At 38.8% G+C, this 15,051-nt stretch overlaps 1 protein-coding gene across 1 annotated transcript in view; it reads left to right on the forward strand.

Moving 5' to 3' along the window:
* The first annotated feature begins 7,033 nt into the window (after positions 1 to 7,033).
* The window catches only part of IL13RA2 (interleukin 13 receptor subunit alpha 2), a 47,322-nt gene continuing 39,304 nt past the window's right edge, over positions 7,034 to 15,051 (forward strand). Inside the window, exon 1 of the mRNA XM_073885724.1 lies at positions 7,034 to 7,052. The gene's annotated coding sequence lies outside the window, so the exon portion shown is untranslated. The remainder of the gene's footprint in view (positions 7,053 to 15,051) is intronic.

Here is a 15,051-nt window from a genome sequence, read left to right on the forward strand (position 1 = left end):
TGACCTGAGCTGAAGGCAGACGCTTAACCATCCGAGCCACCCAGGCGCCCTAGACTAAAGTTTTTAGATTTGTTTCAGCATTACCAGTTTCAGTTCCTGTGAACATACTTACTGATGTCTGAGAATAGGAATATCAGTTCTAATGATATGATTAATAAATATGTTATCTTGTTAGTTGTTGAATCTGAATAATGGATACATTTGATTTCATTTAGCTATTTCTACTTTTATGTAGGTTTGAATATTTTTATAAAATAGCAAATTTAGGGGGCGCCTGGGTGGCTCAGTCGGTTAAGCGTCTGCCTTCAGCTCAGGTCATGATCCCAGGATCCTGGGATCGAGCCCCGCATTGGGCTCCCTGCTCGGCGGGAAGCCTGCTTCTCCCTCTCCCACTCCTCCTGCTTGTGTTCCCTCTCTCCCTGTGTCTCTGTCTGTCAAATAAATAAATAAAATCTTAAAAAAAATAAAAAAATAGCAAATTTAGAAATATAATTGATTAACAAAATACTTGATAGCAGATACTACATTTAAATTGGTCTTGTGAAGTCTATTTTCTGTCTATGCTGTTTTCTTCCATTGTTCTCTGAAATATTTATACAAAATAGCAGTCCTTATGAACATTCCAGGGCAGTTTTCTTCAGCTTTTAGATAACTGTGCTAAGGTTTAGACCAGATTAAAAAAAATTCCCCATCAGATTTTCAAGGTAAAGATATTCATTGATCAGGAAGCTAGCAAAAGTTTTTTACAAGTATGATATAATTTATATTGATTTGGCTCTCTCATAACATGTAATTTAGATCAGCTTAATTATCTGTAACTCATTCTTAAACCAGGTTGATTTTTTTCCCTTGCCACTCTACACATTACCATGCCATTTCTAGAGGTTAATATGGTAGACTGCACTGTAGCTAAGAAAGTGTCTTTTAATGTTAAACAATCCTGGGTTCGAATCCCTATTTCAGGGGCACCTGGGTGGCTCAGTCGGTTAAGTGTCTGCCTTCAGCTCAGGTCATGATCTCCAGGTCCTGGGATCGAGCCCCTAGTTGGGCTTCCTGCTCAGTGGGGAGTCTGCTTCTCTCTCTCTCTCTCTCCCCTTCTGCCCCTCCACACTGCTCGTTCTCTCTTTCTCTCTCAAATAAGTAAAAAACCTTTAAAAAAAAATCCCTATTTCAGCTGTTTCCTCAAATGTGAGATCTTGAGAGAGGTAAAAGAATAAAACATTAAGTAATATCACTTGCACTTTAATGAAAGTTTATTTCTATATTATTTAGGGTACAAGGTAAGTTGCTGTAATCAAGAGACATCAAAATATTATGGCTAAGGTGGGCAGGCAACACTGCTGCAGGTCATCCATGGCCCAGAATCCTTCTACCTTGTTGCTCTGCCATCTCTTAGTATGTTGACTTTGTCTTTGTGGTCAGATATCGTCCCTACTGCCATGTCTGTGGGATAGCCTGCTGGTTGGGTGAGGGGAGAGAAGGAAGAAGACAGGAGATTTTGTCAAAACGTGATCCAAAGGTTGCACATATCACTGTGCCTGCATATCATCCTCTAAATTTCTGTCATATCTTCATATCAAACTGCAAAGGAGTCGGGAAAATACAGTCTTTGATTGGGAGGCTGTGTACACAGCTAAATTACATGAGTTTCAGTTACTAAAAGGAAGAATAGGAGAATGGATCCTGAGGAAAAATTAGCAACCTCTGCCACAGTGTATCAGACAACTTTATCTTGATAAGCTTCCTGAAAGACCTAGGCCTTTCCAAATAGGTGGGCTAGTTAATGCATAAAGAAACAGTTATAAAGAAGGTTGACTTGTCAGGGGTGTTTTCTGACATCAAGCAATTATCCAGTCTCAGATTCTGTGACACCAACTGGGTATCCTACCATTCAATTCAATTCTGACATTATACATGTAGTTATATTACACGTGCTATACTACATTATACATGTAGTTAACAAATACCCCACAGGATAAGGGCCCAGTCCCACAAGACTATCCCTACTTCAGATGCCAACTAAAAGTCCTGGTACTTCTGACTAACCAGTGATAAATTCAGTAGTTCCCATGACCCCTCTCAAGTTTGATAATTCACTAGAACAACTCAGGAAAATACTTTACTTACTGTTACATGTTTATTATAAAGGATACAACTCAGGCATAGCCAAATGGAAAAGATGTTTAGGGCAAGGTGTGTGTGTGTCTGTGTGTGTGTGTGTGTAGGAATGATGCATCTTGAGGAGCTTCCATGCTTCCATTCTCTCTCCAGTCATGTCACCTTCCTAGTACGTCCATGTGTTCACCAATGTGAAAGCTCTGTGCACCTGGCTGTTTAGGCATTTTTATGGAAGCTTTATTACTAAGGCATGGACCTGATCCACCTAGCTTTTATTTCTCTTGAATTTTTGACTTCTGAAAGGGGCTCATTTTGAATAACAAAAGATACTTCTGTCACTCAGGAATTTCTAAGGGTTTTAGGAGCTCTGTGCCAGAAACTGGAGACAAGGACCAAATATATTTTTTTATTATACCACAATTTGCCATCAGGAGCAAGAGTGACCCCCAAAACCATTTCTGCCTGAAGATACCCTTCTCATCCCAAAGCAGATAGAATGAGTGTTCTCTTATCTGAGCTCCTTAGCTGCCAATGATTCTGTAGATTCTGTCATAGTATGCTGTTCTTGTCACACTGTACTTTAATTATTCAGTAGCTTCTAGTTTCTATAGCTCTAACTAGAATTGAGCTACATGAGATAGTATTAAACTCACCTTTGTACCCCCAGCATCTAGCACAGTGCTTGGCACATCATTGCTCTGTAAACGGTTGAATGAATGTGAGTGAATAGAAAACAGGGTCTAGCACTGCTAACCCCTGTGGTCTGTCCGTCTGTGTTTAAGCCTCTTTGGTGTTAATCTGGGGACTGGATCATGATGTTGCTAATTGCATTTTTCAGCTCATGTGGGTTTCCTGAGAATCTCAGCTCTGGTATTCTGCTGTTGAATCCATGGTAGTCTGGAGGGGAATTCAGGATTCATAAATTACTTGGTTTCAGAATAAAAAGACTGGAATTCAGGGAAAGCAAGCAGTCAAGATGCCTTTTGTCTCACAGTGTGTGTTCTTTATAAGACACTGCTTTTCTGTACAATAGGCCAAGCCTACCAAATTTTTAGGCCAGTTTTCCAGGGGTATCATGCGAAAAGAAAAGCTCTCAGGACATTATAAGTTTGACATTTGCCTGAATGCTTAAAAGCTGTTCTCAAATCCAATAATTTTGTTAAGAGCCGTGTGTGTGTGTGTGTGTGTGTGTGTTTGTGCATATAAACTAAATAGCGGTTATTTTATTTTTATTTTTTTAATATTTACTTTTCTTGTTTTTGCTTATTTAGTGTCCTTTAAACTTACAAAGGAAATAACACTTTGGGGCACTAAATACTGACTTTGCTGATTGCTTCATTTGCGCAGCAGTTTAGGAATACCCATTTCCTGTTTTGATGGCCTACAAAATAGGAGTTAATATAGCTTTACACAGAGATATCATGATCCCTGCTTGTCAACTGGTTCAGCTACTGAGGTATCCGAGAGAATTCTAGCAGTAGTGTGACTCTGCAGGAAAAGCACTGGGCTAGGTGTCAGGCCCACCTAGATTTTATTTCTCTTGAATTTTTGACTTCTGAAAGTAACAACCTATTGAAACTGAGGGATATCCATTTGTAAAACTAAATTGTATCTACTTAGCAATCTCAGGGGGATAATGGATAAAATACAGTACTGTTCCTGCTGGAAAAGCCAGGGATAGTACTTGTGTACTTGGGGTCTGTCCTAGTTTCACTTCATGGTGTCAGGCTAGGAAGTCTCAGTTCTTACACAACTGTACCCCAGTGAGACCCATTCTCTTTTAGCAGGTAGAAGTCTGGAAATAGGGGCGCCTGGGTGGCTCAGTTGGTTAAGCGACTGCCTTCGGCTCAGGTCATGATCCTGGAGTCCAGGGATCGAGTCCCACATCGGGCTCCCCGCTCAGCGGGGGGTCTGCTTCTCCCTCTGACCTCTTCCCTCTCATGCTCTCTGTCTCTCATTCTCTCTCTCTCAAATAAATAAATAAAATCTTTAAAAAAAAAAAAAAGAAGTCTGGAAATAGCCTAGTGTGTGCTATGCCTCTGGAATTGATTTGGGCCCCTGGGAAACTTTGTAACCATCAGGTTTTAGCCTTTGTTTCTTACCGCACCATCTGCTGTTGGCTGTTTAATTGGACTTTGGCTCCCATATGGAAGCTCAATTCTCTGAATCTCTGTTGAAATTAGGGCCCAGGCATAAATCTTTTTGCCTAGTTTCTGCTGGCCCCCTTCCAGAACTGAGTGTTGATTGCTTGCAGAATTGTTTGTATTATCTTGCCCAGTTCTCCCATAAGAGTGACTTGATCCCCACTATCCTGAAGAACTTCCCCACCCTGAGGCTTTGATGTAACTCTTCATTTCATGCCCCCTGGGTGACACTGACCCTGGCCTGCATCAAATGTTGGTTTATATTGTCTTGATTTTGGACTTCCAGCTAGTGAGGGACTGATCCAATTAGTCTTATCTAGCCTCCTTTCTCTCCACCAATCAGGTTTACTCCAAAATTCTCTTGATTAGGAGTTGCAACATGCCTTGTATCTGGAACAGAGTAATGGATGCTAAGGTACAAGTACACAATTATCATTGGCAACTTCTATTGATATCAGTAGAAAGCCATCAAATAGGACTTTTAGTATATTAAAATAAATTTTTTTAAAAAAATTATTTGAGAGAGAATATGGCAAGCAGGGGGAGGGGCAGAGGGGGAGGGAGAGGGACAAGTAGATTCCTCACTGAGTGCAGAGCCTAACTCCGGGCTCAATCTCATGACCCTGAAATTATGACCTGAGCTGACACCAAGAGTCAGACACTTAACCATCTGAGCCACCCAGGTGCCCCGGGTTGTCTTTTTAATGTCTTTATCTTCACACCATGAAACAAAGCTTAGCCTATGTTTTCACTGATTAAGCTATAAAATCAGGGTAGAAGTTCATATTTAATGAAATTTAACATCTGAGATATGGTGCATTATTGCTTCCAACTGTATTTTATTTTATTTTAAAAAATTTTTCCCAAATGTATTTTATTAACAATATTTAGCTTATAGTTTGCAAGCCATGAATAAATGGACTGTATCATTCCAAGATATGATTACACTTGTATTTCTTTGAATTGTACCTCTCCATTAAAACTATATAATGTAATGAAATGTTTGCAAGGGCCAGGAGATTTCGGGAAAAGAGGAAGCTTGAAGAAAACTTGATGGAGAGTTTTTTTAATGGAAGAAGATAAATAAGTTGAAATTGCAATCACAGGAAAAGGAAAGAAGATTTTGAATCTTGGTCTTTTTCTTACCATCATGTCAGCAAATTCTGATTATGATATTCCTCATGTAGGTCTGATAAATGCTTTTTGAAAAAATGATTGTGAAATAGACAAACTAGCTGACATCTGAAAAACAGATACCAAACTCCCTAAACAATGCTTAATTTCTTCCCACCTTCCAATTTCAATTTAGGGTGAGGCATCAACTATGCAGTGAATAAAAAAGAAAAAAATGTCTTAGAGTAGAAGATAAAGTTAGTAATGGAGAGAAGGCTATATCCACAGTCTTCTCTTCATTCAGACTCCTTGCCTCTTATTTGTTTGTTCACATATTTATTGTAAAATGTATCTTTGGTATCTGAGAGAATTTATCAAGTCTGAACCTGTGTTCCAAACCAAGGAAGACACTTTTTAACCAGTGGACTATTAGGTGATATATGGACTGGATTCAATCTCAATTAACTTGTATTTTGGAATAAGTACCTGACATCATGTCATATACTTTAGAAAAGCATCCAAAGTGTCCCAGCTTCTTTTTTTTTTTTTAAAGATTTTATTTATTTATTTGACAGAGAGAGAGACAGCGAGAACAGGAACACAGCAGGGGGTGCAGGAGAGGGAGAAGCAGTCTTCCACTGAACAGGGAGCCCGATGTGGGACTCGATCCCAGGACCCCGGGATCATGACCTGAGCCGAAGGCAGACGCTTAACGACTAAGCCACCCAGGTGCCCCAAAGTGTCCCAGCTTCTTGTGGCTTTGCATGGTTCTTGGACCTGGAGATTACTCTGTGAAGACTTGAAGGTTGAGGGGCAATTTGGTGGCAATCTAAGTTTCTTTACTTACTTTTACCTGGGCTGAAATAAAATCTTGTTTGGTTATATAAAGATATATTTGATAAACTTTCAATGGGAAAAAAATATGACAATGACTGAATTTTAGTTACAGCACCAAGGATTTTAGAAATCAGCAACTTAAGACATCATTTAGTTCCAGCTGCTAATTTTACATACGAGAAACTGACCACCTCTTCGGTGAAATGCAGAGGCAATTTTTGCTTGGAATTGAAGGTTAAACTAGATGACTTATGAGATTCCATTTAATAAATTTTTTTGAAACTGAGCCCTAAAGAATTTAAGGAAATTGCCCAAGGTCACCTACACCTAGCTGAATGTGGGAGGGAGAGCCTAAAGCAGAACCTAGGTTACCGGATTCCTTGTCCATTTAAGACTCTTTTTCATACCTAAGGTATTTGAAACTCAAAACAGTGAAGTACTTTGGATAGTACACTCTGAGGAAACAGCATAGACCTGGCAATCACATAACTGCATTCGGATTATCTTTTAATTCCCAATGTGGTGAGTCACATAGTAAAATAACATTGGCATACTGAAATGCCATATCAGGAACTAATTAAAAGGGAAAGAAAATCACTCAGATGAACTTTGTGATTTCCTTTGAATATTTTGACAAGTGTAACCTTGAATGATGACCTGCTTTGAATGCAAATTTTCTCATGACAATACATTCAGTGGATAAACCAGAGCTCCTCCTACATAAAGACTTCATTTCTTAGGTCATTTAAAATCCATTAAGCTAAGAAACTGTTCATTGAGACAGATTTCAGTGGTATTTCAGAAGAATTTGATTATAACTGGATACATTATTCACTCACAGTAAGTCTGAAACTGAACTTTGGGAGAGGGAGTGTGGGGATGAGAGGTAACTTATTTTAAAATTTAATTATTTCCTTTAAAAAGAAATTATTTAAAACAATTTAATAAAAATGGGCTCATAAATCTTTTAATGGCAAAAATTGTTTGCCTTGGTATATATTAATTTGAGGAAATACTGCATTTTTTTGCATGCAGCTAATTAATAGGTGTTGGATAATCAGTATGAATAACATTGCTTAATTTCTAGTTTTCTTATTGGCCTTTATTTCCTATAAAAATCATACCTCTTATAAGCAAACCTGGTCCTTTGGAAATGGTAAGGATAATTGCATTTTAGAGTTAAGAAATTTTCTGAAATTATTTTCTGTGATTTTTTCCCCCCTATAAATGAGAATTCTCTACTTTGCAGCAATTTTCTCTCTTAAGCTCAGAAATAACCATAGAGCTCCTCTAAAATGGATTACTTAATATATTTTATATGATGTTTTGATTTAATTTATGGAACATGCGTATCTTCTATATGTGATGATTTCATTTATTTGTGTAGTATGGTTAAACACATGTATAGTAGAGTTATTAAAATAAAAATTCCAATTTTCACTGCTTTTGCTCTGAAATGGACTAGCATCTTATACATTTAATGCTTGTTTTCTTCTGAAAAAAATACATAGTTAACACTTAAATCTGACCATCACTTTTACACACTGCACTCACTTTGGATATTTCCAGATTCATTTTCTTTGTTTAATATGTAAGAGGATATATGAAACCACGACATGAATACAGGGGATTCACCGGCTGTTTTTGATACAAATTTTATTAAAGTATGAAACGTTTTAGAGAGTTTAAGACTTAAGTAAATTGCATAAAATTATTATTATTATTATTATTATTATTATTTGGAGCAGAGAATAATAAAGTAAGGACTAAGCAATCCTCATCTTAGTTTATCTGTAAAATGAGCCAAGTGTCCTGATGACGACTAATGTTGTGAAAGGCAATAGAAATGTTAAAAACAGGGGCACCTGGGTGGCTCAGTCGGTTAAGTGGCCGACTCTTGATTTCGGCTCAGGTTATGATCATGGGTCGTGAGATCGAGCCCAGCATAGGTCTCCGTGCTCAGCAGGGCATCTGCTTGAGCTTCTCTCTCCCTCTCCCTCTGCCCCTCCTCCTACTCACATGCTCTCTGTCTCTCAAATAAATAAATCTTTTTTTTAAAGAAATGTTAAAAACTATTATTTAAATGGTAGGATTAAACAAAAGGAGTGGGGGTGGAGTGGGTTGCTTGTTCATTTTAATGTATTTTTCTGGGTGTCTTTGAGGAATTGATAGGAGGTGACTCTTGGATGTGGAAGAAGTAGAAGGCAACTAATAGCAATTGAGTTATGCCCACTATGCTGCAGACACTTATATGCACTATATCTTTTTTTTTTTTTAAGATTTTATTTATTTATTTGACAGAGAGAGACACAGTGAGAGAGGGAACACAAGCAGGGGGAGTCGGAGAGGGAGAAGCAGTCTTCCACTGAACAGGGAGCCCGATGTGGGGCTCGATCCCAGGACCCTGGGATCATGACCAGAGCTGAAGGCAGATCCTTAATGACTGAGCCACCCAGGCACCCCTGCACTGTCTCATTTAATCATTTCCTAAACCCTATGGTGGCAAGTATTGTTGCCTTTGTTTTATAGATAAGAAAATTGAGGCATAGAGAGCTGAAGTGTCTTGGCCAGATCTGTGAAGCTGCAATATCCATGCTGTTTCCATCATTCCATGCTGCTTCTAGTCTGGGGTCACTGAGGCAATGCTGAGAAGATAAGCTCTTTGGAATTTATTTCTTCCATTCATCAAGACTTATGCTGAGGAGATGGATAATGTACAGGGTCATAGAGTATGACCAGTCATACTACAAGTGCCTACATGTTATGATTTAGGAGACTGCTGACAGGTGCCTACCCACAAATATTCTCTTCATTGACCTGTCTCAGTCACTTTGCCTAAGATTTTACCACTAAAGTCATTACTTTGGATGTGGAAGTGTTTTGTTTGTTTTTTCTTTGCCAGTGGGGATATTGGGAGGACCTTCAAATGCACATATCCCTAGAAAGGTTCATAGATTAAGTCTTTTATCACTTAATACCTTAGCAGTCAGCATGGAATAGAAGAAAGAACTGAGATTTTGGAGCCAGGAAGACTTGCAGTTGAATTCTGATTCCACCATATCCTAGCCGTTTAACTTGCATAAGATACTGCATCTTTTCAGAGCTTCATTTTCTTCTTGAGTAAAACAGAGATAGGGGCGCCTGGGTGGTGCAGTCTGTTAAGCGTCCAACTCTTAGTTGCAGCTCAGTTTGTGATTTCATGGGTTGTGAGACTGAGCCCTGTGTTGGGCTCCATGCTGGGCGTGGAGCCTGCTTAAGACTCTCTCCCTCTCCCTCTGCTCCAACCCCACCACCTGCTATCTCTCTTACATCTTTAAAAAAAAAAATAATGCATATGCATAGGCCCTTATTACCGTAATCAATATATTGAACATCTCGTATGGGTTGTTGTGGTAGAGTGGGAAGAGCACTGGAATGGAATTCAGGAGACTTTTGGTGTTTTGCCATATCTGTTTCATTTATTCAGGTAAGTATTTATTGAGTATCTACTATGTGTCTTGCACTGTGCTAGGCACTGAGGATACAACATAAACCATTTGAAGTCCCTGCTTCCTTATATCTTAAATTCTAATTTGTTGCTAAACTAACTATATCCATATTCTGGTCATGCAGAACAGTATTAATATTCTTCCCATTTTAGGGATGGGAAACTAAGGGTTAAATTGTGAGCAAATACATATAGTGGTGAGCAAAATGAATATGATCCCTGACCTCACTGAGTTTATAGTCTACTGGAGTAGAAATTAATTTGATAATCCCACAAATTAGTATAAGATTAAAACCATTACAAGTCTTTAAAGGAAATATAGTGCTCATAAAGCACATAACAGGAGCTTCATTTCAACTTCTTTCAGCAAGTGACATCTGAGCTGAAATCTGAAGAATGAATAGGTACTAACCAGGTCATCCTTCTACATGTCTTTACTCAGAGTCTTTTGGATTTTCCTCCATTCTTTTACACCCTCTTTGGTGGGTATTGCAAACTTTCTCCTCTGCTTTTGAGCCCTCTACTCAGCTACTACATATTTTTTCTCAGGAGGTAGGCTTGTCTCCTATTTCACACAGCAAATAAATGCCATCAGGTGTGACTGAACCTCTTATCCACCAACCTCACTGTCTTTTATAAACACATCAATTTTTTGTCTTCATCCATGCTTTTGTCTTGTCTCAGAGCCCTCTGTCAGTCCAAATTCAATCTTTCCACTTTTGTTTTAGATTACATGCTGGCCTCTTGCTTTTTCAGGGATCTTTTTACATAATTATTCCCTTTCTCTTCTGTCTTTTAGTCTCTTCCTCTGCATGAGTTCTTTTCTCAGCAAAGAAAAAGATACCTTTTCTTAACCCTTCTCTGTACAACAAAGACCAGCACAACCCATACAACTAAACTTCAAAAAAAAAAAAAAACTGGTCCATATATATAACTGCCTTTACCAAAGTCACTAATTACTTATTTCCTTTTTTTCTTTTTAAAGATTTTATTCATTTATTTGAGAGAGAGCGAGAGAGAGAGCACAAGCAAGGAGGAGGGAGAGGGAGAAGCAGACTCCCTGCTGAGCAGGGAGCCTGATGTGGGGTTCCATCCCAGGATCCTGGTATTATGACCTGAGCTGAAGGCAGACGTGTAACCAAACAAGCCACCCAGCGCCCCTTACTTATTTCTAAATACAACAGACACATTGCAGTTCCTGCCTTTTTTTTTTTTTTTAAGATTTTGTTTATTTATTTGAGAGAGAGAGAGCACAAGAAGGGGGGAGGGTCAGAGGGAGAAGCAGACTCCCTGCTGAGCAGGGAGCCCGATGCGGGACTCGATCCCGGGATTCCAGGATCATGACCTGAGCCGAAGGCAGTCGCTTAACCAACTGAGCCACCCAGGCACCTTTTGCAGTTCTTGTCTTACTTTCCCCTATGCCATCCCCGTTGGCATCTGAGGCACTTGGCTTTTTAATACCTTTTCCTTGAACTCTTCTACTTCAGTAGTTTCCCTTGATACCGTTTCCTCTCAATACCACTTATTACCATCAGTATTACGTCCAGAGTCTTTTAACATGGCTCAGAAAGCATGTCTGTGTACATCTTATACTGCAACCAAATCAAATCCCTTGTAGATGCCTGAATTCATTAAGCTTTCTCACTTCCCTGCTTTTGCCTAATCAATTTCCATTAAGGAGGAATCCTTCCCTCATCCCTTGCCCCTGCAAACACTTACTCCTTTTATATGAGATAGTTTAGGTACTACTTCCTCTAAGGACTCTTACTTGACCACTTTCATCTCTCCAGACCAGATTAGGTACCTGTCCTCTGTGTTTCTAAGTGCTTGCCTCTCTCTTAGAATTTACCACACCTTATTATAACCGAAGTTAGTATGAAGTTAGTCTGCAACTTTGGTATCCAAGAAATTTCACATTTTATCCTTTTCTTTTTTTAAGGTTTTATTTATTAATTTGACAGAGACACAGTGATACAGGGAACACAAGCAGGGGGAGTGGGAGAGGGAGAAGCAGGCTTCCCGCGGAGCAGGGAGCCCGATACGGGGCTTGATCTCAGGACCCTGGGATCATGACCTGAGCCGAAGGCAGACGCTTAACGACTGAGCCACCAGGCGCCCCGAAATTTCATATTTTAATATGTTCTTTAATCTACCCTGTATTCAGCATTCTGCCAGGAACGTAAGATATGCAATTTCATTTAATACTTGAGCCTCCTGCCAGGTTATGCTAATATTCTGAGGCCTTAGGCAACACCAAAATACCAGAGAGGCCCTTTTGGTCACTGATCTTTACTTTTCTGTCATCTCTCTGATATAGTCTTTGAGATACCATTTTGTCTCAATCAGGGATGGCCCTTTCAGGTTTGCCCCTTCCTAGGCTGCTACCATCAAATGTTGAGCTGTTCTCCCTGCTACCTCTAACCCCTGCCAGACCCCTGACTTCCTTTTGTCTAAAGTATTTATTCCTTTCCCTCCTGAATACCCTAAAAGGAATTTCATCTGTCTTCTTGAGACCGGCACTGGGACTCCTAAGCATAATCTCTCCTATGAGCTTGATTTTTGGCAATACAAAAGCTAGGAATGTAAGTCTGTATGCACAATTTCTGCTTTTAGTTTTGGCAACAGGGGAGGAGGAAACCCCTTGGGCAAGGTAAGGAAAATAAAAAAGCCTGGTTATCTTCTTGAAATGGGAGGGAGAAGAAAAAAAGCTTTGAGCAAAACACAAATAATTATCTCAAAATATGTTGCCCTATACTTGTCTGTTTATGAGTCTTTTCCCTTCATTAAATTGTGAGTGCCTTTTAATGTATTGTGGAATTTCATTTCCTAATATTTCAATAGAGAGTGGAGATATAACTCACAGTTTAGTCTGGGAGAAGGTGTACTCAGAAAGCATATAGAGGAAAGTGCTGCTACCTGAGCTAAATCTCAGTGACTAGGAGTAATCCATGACTAGGCTAGGTAAAAAATATTAGTATCAGGGGACCTGCATAGATAAAAGTTTAGAGATAAAACAAGACCCTACTTTTTAAGATCTACATGTAGAAAATGAGACTGAAAGTGTTGGTAAGGTCCAGATAATGAAAAGTATTGATTGCCATGCTAAAGAGTTTGTACTTTATTTTATGAGAGGCAATACAGCATAGAGATTAGGACACAAAATCTGGAATGACATTTGCCTGGCATTGAATCTGGCTCCATCACTTACCAGCTATGAGACCCTGTGATAATCATTTAGCTTTTCTGTGCCTCAGTTTCCTTTCTGGTAAAATGGGGTGACATCAGTATCTATCTCATAATGCTGTGATGAGGATTAAGTGAATTAATACAGTAAAATGCTTTCAGAAGCACTGGCACACTATGAGCACATTGAATTATGAGCTATTATAAATTATTCTGTAGGGCAATGGGAAGTTAGTGAAAGAGTTTGAACGGATATATTTGTGTTTTGAAAAGGTCACACTGACTACAGCATGGAAAATGACAAGAATCTGTCTTGTTAGAAGATGGAAATGCATCAGGAGGTTATTGCTGTTATCAGTCAAGAGATGTTAAGGGCTAGGATTAGGGTCGTGGCAGTGAAGATGGAGTGATTATGGATGGACCCCTAAGGTATTTAGAGAATGGAATCTCTATGATATTGTGTGAATGAAATGGTGATTGAAGATAAATGAGAAAAAGGAATCTAGGATGACTCCTTTGTTTCTATCTTAGGACACTGCTTGAGAAGTCATGCTACCGTTTGGTACTGGAAACAGAGGAAAGGAAAGTGGTGATAAGTTACATGAATATTTTGAATATTCATAGTTCCCATGTGTATTCATGTTCTTTGAAACAGAGAAAACTATTTCAAAACTGTTACATTGTCTATCAGTGTTTTGAAATCATGTATGGAAGGATTATCTGGATATTTTAAGATCATCTGCATAAGTGGAATTTATCACCATTCTAGGGAAGATATACTTCTTCATGCTACATTCTTTGACAAATACTGGTTTGTTATTTGCATAGCTCAAAAATATTATTGAGAAGAATCCTTTGGTGACGAATATTGTAGAAGTATCAAGGTACCATGATAGAGCACTGGTAAATTTATTTTGGATCAGGAGTCTGTCAGCTTTCCAAAGTAAGAGGACTTTTGGAAATAACTAGTTTAAAGGCTTAAAACCATATCAGTTCAACCAAAAACTTATGGCCTACCGCGTAATAGGCATTATGCTAATGTAAAAGCAGAAGCAGTTCCTACTCTCATGGGCCTTACGATTAACCATAAGTGATAGAGAGAGAGAGATGAATATTTCAGGCAGATGAAGCAGCATGTGCACAAGCCCTGTGGTGAGAGCGCAGAGCACAAAATAGGAGAGTGTATAAAAATTGTCTATAGAAGTAGTCAGATGCCACAATATTTAGGACCTTGAGGACCAAATAAACAATTTTTATCTTTATCCCAAGATAAAGAGGAAGCCATGAAGAATTTATAGCAGGGCAGTTGTATAATCAGATTTGCACTTGGAAAACAGAAGAAAGGCACTCTGCCTGTAATGTAGAAATAGAGCGGGGCCAGTAAATTAAAGGAGATGTATTAAGAAACTATTGTAGGGGCCCCTGGCTGGCTTGGTCTGTACAGCATGTGACTCTTGATCTCGGGGTCATGAGTTTAAGCCCCACATTAGGCATAGAGATTACTTAAAAAAAAATGATTGTTATTGCCCACTAGTGATGGTTAAAAGTCGAATACAGATTTTTTTTTTTTTAAAGAAGCTATTGTAATAGTCCAGGCAAATTATGTTGGTGATTTTGTTTGGACTAGCATGGTAGGGGTATACATGGATATAAATAGTTTCAAGGGATGTTTGAAAACTGAATTGAATTTGATTATGCAATGGACATGGGAGATGTAATGTCAGGTGTCTAGGGTGCCAGGTTTCTGGCTTGTACTGTTGAATGGACACCACTGATAACTAGTAACTTGGAACTACTACACCTTGAAACTACATCTCTGACAAGAGGACCCATTTTCAGATGGAAGATCATGATTTTGGTGTTTGGCATTTTGCATTTGAGGTGTGTTTGAGACTTCCAAGTGAAGATCTTAAGAAAGCAATTAGATACACAAGTCTGGAGCTTAGAGCACTAGTTTGGATGAGAGATACATGTTTGAAAGTCATTGTCATGTTGATGGTAATGGAAGGTGTAGGAGTGGATAAAAACATAAAGAACAAAAAGAACATAAAGTCAGAAGAAATGAGGGCCAAAGAACTCTGATGTATAATATTAGGATAAGTAAAGGATAAGCCTATAAATGACATAAAAAGAGTAGCCAGAGAGACAGAAGGAAAACTGGGAAGCTGT

This window comes from Callorhinus ursinus, unplaced genomic scaffold (genome assembly GCF_003265705.2).
Source record: "Callorhinus ursinus isolate GAN/ISIS: 27379988/994484 unplaced genomic scaffold, GSC_fseal_2.0 scaffold65, whole genome shotgun sequence".
Lineage (NCBI taxonomy): Eukaryota > Metazoa > Chordata > Mammalia > Carnivora > Otariidae > Callorhinus > Callorhinus ursinus.